This window comes from Mytilus californianus, unplaced genomic scaffold (assembly GCF_021869535.1).
Source record: "Mytilus californianus isolate M0D057914Y unplaced genomic scaffold, xbMytCali1.0.p SCAF_5, whole genome shotgun sequence".
Lineage (NCBI taxonomy): Eukaryota > Metazoa > Mollusca > Bivalvia > Mytilida > Mytilidae > Mytilus > Mytilus californianus.
In genome coordinates, this window is record NW_026262701.1 from 89,435,752 (window position 1) to 89,446,765 (window position 11,014).

The following is an 11,014-nucleotide window of genomic DNA, read 5'->3' on the forward strand; positions in this document are numbered from 1 at the left end:
ATATAACACAAGTCCCTGTGGAATGTAACATAGGAGGGTGTAGTACACCATATAAGGCACAGGTCCCTGTCGGTTGTAACAGGAGGGTGAAGTACACCATATGTAACACGGGTCCCTTGTAAATGTAACATAGGAGGGTGTAGTGCGCCTCATATAACACAGGTCTCTGCTGAATGTAACAGGAGTGTGTAGTGCGCCTTATATAACACAGGTCCCAGGTTGATGTAACATAAGAAGGTGTAGGCAGAGGCGGATTTAGGGGGGCCAGGGGGCCCGCCCCCTTTTGTGGCAAAAAAATTGGCTGATTATATAGGGAATCACTGAAGCATGACTGGAGCGGGCGCCCCACTTATGCAGTCAGTGGATCCGCCACTGGTAGGTCACCATATATAACACAGGTCTCTGCTGTATGGAACAGGAGTGTGTAGTACGCCTTATGAAACACAGGTCCCTGATAGATGTAACATAAGAGGATGTAGTGCACCGTATATAACACAGGACTCTGCTGAATGTAACAGGAGGGTGTAGTGCGCCGTATATAACACAGGTCCCTGGTAAATGTAACAGGAGGGTGTAATGCGCCGTATATAACACAGGTCCCTGGTGACTGTAACAAAGGAGGGTGTAGTGCACCGTATATAACACAGGACTCTGCTGAATGTAACAGGAGGGTGTAATGCGCCGTATATAACACAGGTCCCTGGTGAATGTAACATAGGAGGGTGTAGTGCACCGTATATAACACAGGACTCTGCTGAATGTAACAGGAGGGTGTAGTGCGCCGTATATAACACAGGTCCCTGGTGAATGTAACATAGGAGGGTGTAGTGCACCTTATATAACACAGGTCCCTGGTGAATGTAACAAAGGAGGGTGAAGTGCATTTTATATAATAGAGGTCTCTGGTGGTTTTAACATAAGAGGATGTAGTGCATTTTATATAACACAGGTCCCAGGTGGATGTAACATAGGAATGTGAAGTTCATTCTATATAATACAGGTCTATGGTGGTTGAAACATAGTAGGGTGTAGTACAACATATATAACACGGGTACCTGGTAAATGTAACATAGGAAGGTGTAGTACACCTCATATAACACAGGTCCCTGGTAAATGTAACATAGGAAGGTGTAGTACACCATATATAACACAGGTCCCTGGTAAATTTAACATTGGGGGGTGTAGTACACCATATATAACACAGGTCCCTGGTAATTTTAACATAGGAGGGTGTAGTACACCATATATAAAACAGGTCCTTGGTGAATGTAACGTTTGAGGGTGTAGTGCACCTTATATAACACAGGTCTCTGGTGGATTTAACATAGGATGGTGTAGTGCAATTTATAACACAGGTTCCTGGTGGATGTAACATATGACAGTTTAGTACACCTCATATAACACGGGTCCATGGTAAATGTAACATAGGAGGGTGTAGTACCTTGTATATAACAGGTCCCTGGTGAATGTACCATTTGAGGATGTACTGTACCTTATATAACACAGGTCCCTTGTAAATGTAACAAAGGAGGGTGTACGGTATGCCTTATATGATATAAGCCCCTGGTGAATGTAACATATGAGGATATAGTGCACCTTTTATTACAGGTCTCTGGTGAATGTAACATAGGAGTGTGTAGTGCACCTTATATAACACAAGTCCCTGGTGGATGTTACATAGGAGGGTGTAGTAGTACCCTTTATATAACAGGTCCCTGGTGAATGTAACAGTTGAGGGTGTACTGTACCTTATATAACACAGGTCCCTTGTAAATGTAACATAGGAGGATGTACGGTATGCCTTATATTATATAGGCCCCTGGTGAATGTAACATATGAGGATGTAGCGCACCTTTAATTACAGGACGCTGGTGGATGTAACATAAGAGGATGTAGTGTGTTTTTCTGGTGTAGTAAGATAGTACTATGATATTAGACGGTCTTTTTATTATAACATGCTTGGTATTAGCTGATTAACTGATTGCTTAGTTTCTTTTGTTATCTATTCTGACATCGGACTCGGACTTGAACTGAGTTTTAATGTTCGTATTACTGTGTGTTTGTTTTTTTTCTACATTGGCTAGAGGTATAGGGGGAGGGTTTAGATCTCACTAAGCATGTTTAACCCCGCCGCATTTTTGCGCCTGTCCCAAGTCAGGAGCCTCTGGTCTTTGTTAGTCTTGTATGTTTTTTTAATTTTAGTTCATTTATATGTTTTGGAGTTTAGTATGACGTCCATTTTCACTGAACTAGTACATATTTTTATTTAGGGCCCAGCTGACGCCCACCTCTGGGTGCGGGATTTTCTCGCTGCGTTGAAGACCCATTGGAGGCCTTCGGCTGTTATCTGCTCTTTGGTCGGGTTGTTGTCTCTTTGACATATTCCCCATTTCCATTCTCAATTTTATATATCGAAAAATGCATGGTATAATTGGTTTTCATGGTGTAGTAAAATAGTACTATGAAGTTAAAAGGTAACCATATTTAATATATGTGCAAGGTGACCAGAGGTAACCAAAATCAATATTGACGTAAGGTGACCAGATGTTACCATCGTCAATATCTGTGTAAGATGACCAGAGGTAACCAAAGTCAATATATGTGTAAGATGACAAAAAGTAACCAATGTCTTTATAATTGTTAGGTGACCAGAGTTAACCAAATTGAATAATTGTGTAATGTGACCAGAGCATGATTGTAAGTGATCTTACATCCCAGCTCCTTTGTTCTACCAGGGGTGATCTGAGCCGGATTACCCCTACCAGATCACCTTAGCTTGAGTGTCTTTGTTCTGCATGCTTTCCTTTGTTTTGTAACATTTTGGCGGGAATGTCAAATTTATACTAAAACTTAGAAATATTTATACGGAAAAGACAAACTATCAAAATTTTTTGTTGAAAAATTCAGTGTCTATGCTGGGAATCGAACTCAAGACCTTTAGCATATAGACACACGAGTCATACCCCTACACCAGCACGACTGGATACAAATCGATGTTAATTTAACATATTTAAACATTTTGTCCCGTGCTCAAAAAGGGTATATACCATATAGTAATATATAAAGTATGTATTAATGATTGTGTGGCGTTCTAAACTTGATTTTATGAAGCGTAAATGGTTTTTTATCTAATCTTGAACAGCTGGGATGTAAAATAGTTATACCATTCGGACTTGGTGTGTCAGTATTAGATCACCCTCTGGCCTCCGGTCATCGGGATGATCTTACACTGACACACCGCGTCCTCATGGGATAACTATTACAGACGTAAACATAGTCAGTATCTTTGCATGGAATTAGATTTATGTGTAGGGTGACAGGAAAAATCAGTGTTATTATGGTGAGAGGTACGTAAATGAACGCCTCTAGCGGAAAACGGGAAAACTTACGTTTGTTGTTATAAGAGTTATCTCCCGTACACTAGAACAACGTTTTCAAGATGTCGGAAGATATTCCGCTTCGTCGGAATAATGGTTAACTCGGTGGAAGAATATATTGAATGCACATCATTAAAATATAACAAAAAAATGTAGTAATGGTAAACAAAATGTCTTGTCCGAGTGAAACATTGCTTCCTTCCTAAGAAAATAAAAGTAACTTGGCATGTCGTGATGGTCGGAGAATGATTGAGTTCTAAAGATCTAATCCTTGCAGAAAAAAGAGGTGTTGATGGCGCACGCAAATTGCTCACCGAACAGTTTGACGGGAAACCCCGAGTAACAAAAGACCAGAAGATATATACTGGAATCTATTGCAAAATACTAGTACATTATGTCAATAACAAACTAGTAAAACATTGTTTGGACGCTTATACGTTTGTTATTGTATGTTTTGTTTCACGACGCGACACAATTTTTTTTTTAATATTCGCATCAATTCACTATCGTCACTATAATAATGGAACAAAACCACAGATAGGAAAAAAAGAGTAGGGATGATATGCATCAAACTTCAAAATATTTTTTGTTGGGTTTTTGCCTATAATTTACATTTATCCCACATCTCCTTTTATCATATTAAACACACCATTTAAGTTTGCAAATGACCAGACGACAATTTAATCATTACTATTGGGCTCGAAGTATGTGTTTATTTTTGTGTTGCGTTCGCGTGCCATTGGAAACATTATTTTATATATTTTATATGACCTTCTGCAACGATCAGGTAAATACAAGTTTACTGTTGTTTTTTTGTTTACTACTGTTCGTTTCTTGGCAGTTTTTCGTTTTATTTTGCCATGACATTGTCAGTTTGTTTTTGGCTTATAAGTTTGAATTTCCCGTTTGTATATTTCGCCTCCCTTATTGTGCAGCAGCAAACATTTCATGCAAAATTGTGGTCGAAAATGTGAACAATGAATGTATATCGTCATTCGGAGAATTCGATTGTAATGACAGATCTTTGATTGTTTCTGTTAAATTTGTTTATAATTTTATAGAATGTACAATTTAGAGCTTAACCTATGATATACACGCTAGTCCATTTTTAAAGATGTCCTTTAATCATTCCACAAATAATTTTAAGTAATAAATACATAGGATCTCGTGTAATCCCTAAAAAATGATAATCGGTAATTAATACTTTTTTCAGACAGGATAATATGCTCTATAGCGCATATGTATAGAGAAACAAATTATAATGAAGCGGTCGTTGTCGTTATGTGACAATAATTCTGATGCTGGTAGACGACGATTCTGCTGATGGAGCCGTGACTTGACGTTGCGTAATCCTTTTCGGCGACGTCGGCATGCAATTTCTATCTTTTCCTGTCGGCAACACCCTTTCAACGGCTGATACATAAAGGGAGTTCGGTAACCCCATGAAAATTATATATCAATAGAAAGGAAAATTCGACTATAAAAACATTTAATTATATAGAAAAATTGTAGAATTGGTTTAAACTGCAGAATAAATTAAGCTTGAAATTCCTTATTTTTGGTTTAAATTTGACGTTATGTCTATATGTACTTTATGTTGTTTCCTTACTATTTTCAAATGTCTGGAACTCCGAAGTTAGATCGGTTAGGAATTTATAAATTTTTCGATTTTTCATTTGTTTTTTTATAAGTTCTACGCGTATACAATTTCTTTTAAAAATCGCTGAACAAGCCTTTTACGTACCTGTTACCTTAAAGACATCTGATACTTCTTTTGAATTATTTATTATTTTATTTTCTTCATATGAAATAGTTTTTTGCCCCCGGTATTTACATTTTTTTAAAAGAAAGGTTTGACAGTAATCCAAAGATCAGCACTTTTTGAACCTCCAGAACATCGTTCTTAAAAATACATTTTCATAGATTTCCTTTTTAAATTATTTCCAAATTTCTTTCACGGCTGTCTGAATTTTTTCCATGTATGATTATTTCGTTTTTAGTGTACTGAGAGAATTAAACAATTTCTTTTAACAAAAAAAAAAAATGTACATGTTTATTATAATCATGCATACACAATAGTCTTGATAACTTCAAAAAAATCATAATCAGCAGACACTAGTCGACTTTGGTCGGAACGACTTCTGGGGCCGGAACGACAGTTCAGTTTCTTGTATATTCCTCCATTAATTGTGGAGCACTACCCATACCTCCTACCCATAGGGTATAATTGTAGAAACTATATACACCTTAAAACATAAGGAAACATTTAATTATGTACAGATGACTGAAATAAGGCAATAATAATTACTAAATAATTAATATTATAATTAATTCATAGGATAGTCATCATAAAATTTTATAAAAATAATATTCATAATGTGCTGAGGTGTAAGAACAAGATAAGTAAGAACTGGATATATTTACAAATGAGAATTTAGAATTTAAGTGGTCTTAAATTAAACTTTCTTATAATTGTAAGTTAAAGGTGCTATACGTACTACAGAATGTATAATGAAAAGGTTATTTTATATGCCAGCTTTAGCTGGCATTTATGGTAGAAGCATCGAATTGAAATAAAGAACGATAACTCTCTCTACATGATCAATCTAAAAAGTTTCGTCACTCTCGTTAAATCTCGTACGATTTTTTTTTTTTTTTCGAAGTTGATCAAGTCAAGTTATCTAACTCTTAAAAATATTCTTTTTCTTTTTTTTCCTTATATTTATTAAATAAATGTTGTATTCTTGCTTGGCTCCAAATATAAAAGTCAATTCTTCAAATAATGAAAACGAAATTAGCGTTGGAATATCAGTCAAGACATTGTCAGGACATTAGTTTAACCCTTATATTTTTAATGGCTGCCAGATTCTCGTTTAATCGCGATCTTGAAAAAACGGGACCAAACGGAATAAATTCGATGTTAAATACGACACGAATTTTTATTTGTTTACAAAAAAAAGAATTTAGAAATTTTGGTAACTTGTGTAGTTTATTTAAATTTTATTGTACCACGGAAATAACCGAAGTTTGGACAACAACATCTTATGTCATGTTTCATCGTCTGCTTCATCTTTCCATTATCAGTGACAAATTTCCTAAATAACCACAGGTACTTCATTTAAAAGTTACAATATCATAATTTATGATAACATGTGTAGTGTAAAAGTTCCGTCCAGCCATGGGAACACAGAAAAACCAACTGCAAGCAATAAATTTCGGGAGAAAGTCTCAGAAACGTAGCCGGAGGTAGTAAAATCCGGTGCTTTGCCTCTGCCCTGGAAAGTCTGGTTGACCATGACTACTATTATTCATCTGCTACAGAATTTCCCATATCAAGTTACAGTGATAATGAAGTTGGTTATACTGTTGAATGTGATCACGGTTATTCATGTAGCTCACAGACAAATGCAGGTGAAATTCAAAACTTAACAAAAATTTTAAACAAAAAAAAATATATTCAAATTCACTATCTGTAGACTGTACTTCCTTTGACAAATTCTCAACAAATCTTTTCATTAATTATGACACATATCTACCTTAAACAGTCCCAGGAGATGGAGACTGTTTTTTTTTTCACTCTCCAAGTTTAATCATAAAACAGCTGCAAAAGGAGACTTGAGTCTGAGTGATACATTTATAGGTACATGTATATTGTATGCACCCATATTGCCCAAAGTAGGATTTTATAGGAAGATGGAGTTATGATAACCCACATAGGCGGATCCAGGGGGCCCGGGCTCCCCCTTTCGTGGGAAAAATTTGGTTGATTATATAGGGAATCACTGAAGCATAACTGGAGCGGGGCCCCCCCTTATGAAAAGTTCTGGATCCGCCACTGACCCATGATAATACCATGACTTTTGATAGGTATAGAGGGTGTTACTTGGAAGAATGTTGGCTACATCCTTTGAAATTCAAGCTGCCGACACATTATTTGGATGCAATATAAATAATTATTATGCCTCCCACAGTCGCCTGTATATTTTATTCGTCAGTTTAAACCTGATCAAAAAATTTTCCCTCTACTGAATACTTAAATCAGGTGCACATTTCAACCTATTAAAGCAATAAACACTTATGGCTATAACGTCACAGTTCCCAAATTGCACTGAGTAGTGAGTACCCAATTTGCACCTATTCAACAAAAATAACTGCGGAAATCTTACAAGTTTTCTTTGAGACTAAACAATTTGTATTGTTATGATTTGACATTATACATGTCTTTCAACATCGGTTAATATATTTCCTCATTCCTGGGGAAAAGTAAATCTACGAAAAACGTCAGTGTTGTCACCATGCAAAGTTATCTAATTATCATCTTTTAAAAATGTAAGCAACTTCACAACTACAAGTTAATTTTCATGACCAAAATAAAATAAAGTACAAACAAAAAAGCAATAAAATGCTTTGCCAAGCACAGCCTTATACAGCCGCAGATGTAGATTTAGCATATAAAAAGCACCTAAAATTTTATGTCAGTTGAAATCAAACATATTTTAATTTTGGACCCTTCAAACTTTAATATGGACTAATTTGAAAACAGGTATCAGGTGAGCTGAATATTTCTATTCAGCAGCAGTCTCCAACTACATATCTTCTTAATTTTATATGATAGTCCCACAAAAATGTTGAAAAATTATGTGTACATTTAATTTTTTTTCTAGATTCTCTCATGTCATACATGTGAAAGCGGTACCTTTTTGGTCACTATTTATGTGTTGCGTCTAAATATGAATTGTAACACTTTATAGTGACTGACCAGGTCAAACAAATACTTCTCAAGAAACATGCAGTGAAAGAAGACAACTTGGAACAGCAGCAGCTATGCCAGACTATGTATGAATAAAAACTCAGATCGGAATAGCATGGACGATATGTCAGTTATATGTCCTTGTGAATAGTAAGGAAAGCTATCAATAATTCTGCAGATAATGCAATTTTATCAGGTTTATTGTACATTTTCTGTTCAAATTTTCACACAATTGATCAGTGAATCGTTCAAAAAGGCTAAACTAACTTTTTATTACTGAAATTTTCAAACAATGACAAATGTTTCATTCAAGAAATAACTCGTGCATGAATTAAAGGGAAAGAAGATCCTTTTGCGGTGCACTCTTGCATGTCAATTGCGAACTGACCCAATATATTTTCTTTATCATGACCAGTTCACTGATACTGACGTCAACATTATCAAGAAGTACACATCAAAGGAAAAATGCACAATTTGACAAATTACCGATAAAATAATTTACACACCCTGTTTTGTGTGTATCTCCTGCCATATCAGTATTTGTTGCATTTATATATAAATGAGAAATAATCAATGTAAAAATGGTAAATTTTTGGGGAAAAAAAAAACAAAAATTATGGAAAAAACAACCCAAAAATGTTGTTTTTGACCACTGACTCCTAAACTGTTGGTACCATATGATAACCCCCAAAATCAATTCTAAACCTTCCTTTTGTGTATTAAAGTTGAACCTTTTGGTACAATTTCATACATTTTCATAGAGATCCATTTACTTAAACTAAAGTTATTGTCCGGAAACCAAATGTGTCTTCGGACAACAGCAGCGACATGATTGCATTACTCGAAAGCAAATTTTTGACATATTCCCCATTTCCATTCTGAATTTTATTTTGCCGTCGAAGGACCACCTCCGGGTGCGGGATTTTCTCGCTGCATTGAAGACCCATTGGTGGCCTTCGGCTGTTGTCTCTTTGACATATTCCCCATTTCCATTCTCAATTTTATTGAAAAGTAAGCTAATAAAACAAAATGCAAAAATGACATAAAACTGACTCTGAATTAGTACATGAAATTAATGTAGAAACCCACAAACAGAAGATGATCAGGAATACATTTATACTGCTCAGCAGTGTTCTCCCCTCAAATTTTAAATAGCATCCTAGAAAATAGCAAAATCTTTAGATTATCAACTTAACAATCCTAGTTATGGTTCCTTATGCTTGGATCAAAATGAAAAACCTGATCAAAACATTATTCTAAACAGGCTCACTGTAAATTCAAACTCTTCTTTTAACAATCAGAATGATCCTCTTGCTGATCACATATATATGAGATGCAGGAAACTGGGAATACAATGTGAACATCCAGCTAATTAAGAAAGTAAAAATAATCCAACAAACAGAAAGCGTTGTTTGCAATACTAAATAAAAAAAACAGCTACAACTTTTAGATATTGATGAAAAAGATATTCCAAATCCTCCACCTTTTCATGAAAATCAACAAAAAATTAATTTAATAAAGTTATGGATTGTATAACAGAGTATTCATAGTTTTGAAATTAAACAAATGTCTAATTATTTTAAATTTTGTAAAATTTGCAAAGAAAGAAAAATGGATTTGAAAATGGCACAAGATAATGGATTTAAGCATTGTCATTTAGATAAATCACCAATAAATTTATTTTCAGCAGAAAACAATATGGACAATAAGGGTGAAGAGTTAACATTTTCCATCTGAACTTATTATTCTATTTTAGACAAAAACATTATTTTTAGGAAACATTCCAATTTGTGATTATAGTAATTAATATAGGTGTGATTTAATTTTAATGGTTCATATCACCTTCCTTTGCGTTTACTTTTATACAGTTTTTTTTATTCAATTGTTACATCAAGAAAAAAAAACCTTTCCATTTACTTAGTTATTAAAATCATTAATGTAGGTAGCTGATTACATTTCACTTTTATAATTATTTAATTGGGTTTAATAATTCAATAATTAGTTTCATTAGTCACACTTATTAATCAAATCAAATAAAGTAGAGTTGTGATGAGGGGTAAACAATACTCAGTCAGCAACTTGTACTCATATTTCCCCTATCTTTTCATTTAACAAAATTTATTTGATTTGGATGTTGTGTTTTATGGATAAGATAAATATAAATTCAATGACAATATAAGGTAAGAACTAAAAACGTTTTTGTTTGTGTATTAAGTTTAATAAATTGAAGGTGGTTAGGTCAAGTTTTTATTTCGTATGAAATATTGTTTTCCAATTACTTTATAAAAAGTATTAAAAAAAAACGTTATAATTTGACTTGGTTTCAAATAAGAACTCAATCATACCAACAATGTTACAAGTATTAGCACTTTTATATCGGTCAGGACATTAGTCACGACAAAGTCGATGTTGGTCAGGTCAAGTTTTTTTACCCTTAAAGTATTTTTTTCCCAATTCTTTTCAAATAAGTATTAAATCAATATTACTTTCTTGTCTGGTGTCAAATTTGAAGTCAATCCTTCCAAAAAAAAAAAGAAATTAGCAGTTTTATATCGGTCCGTACATTAGTCGCGGCAAAGTCGTAGTTGGTCAGGTCAAGTTTTCTAACTCTAAAAATTTTTTTTTTTTCATTTTTTTCTTATATTTTTGTATTAAATGTTTTAATCTTCCTTGATATCGAATTTGAAGTCTATCCTGTGAATAATAAAAAGTATTAAGCCGTTTCATATCGGTCAGGACATAAGTGATTTCAAAGTCGAAGTTGGTCAGGTCAAGTTTTCTAACTCTTAAAAATATTTATTTAATTTTTTTTCTTTTATTTATTAAATTAATGTTGTCATCTTGCTTGGTTCCAAATTTAAAGTAAATCCTTTATATAATGAAAACG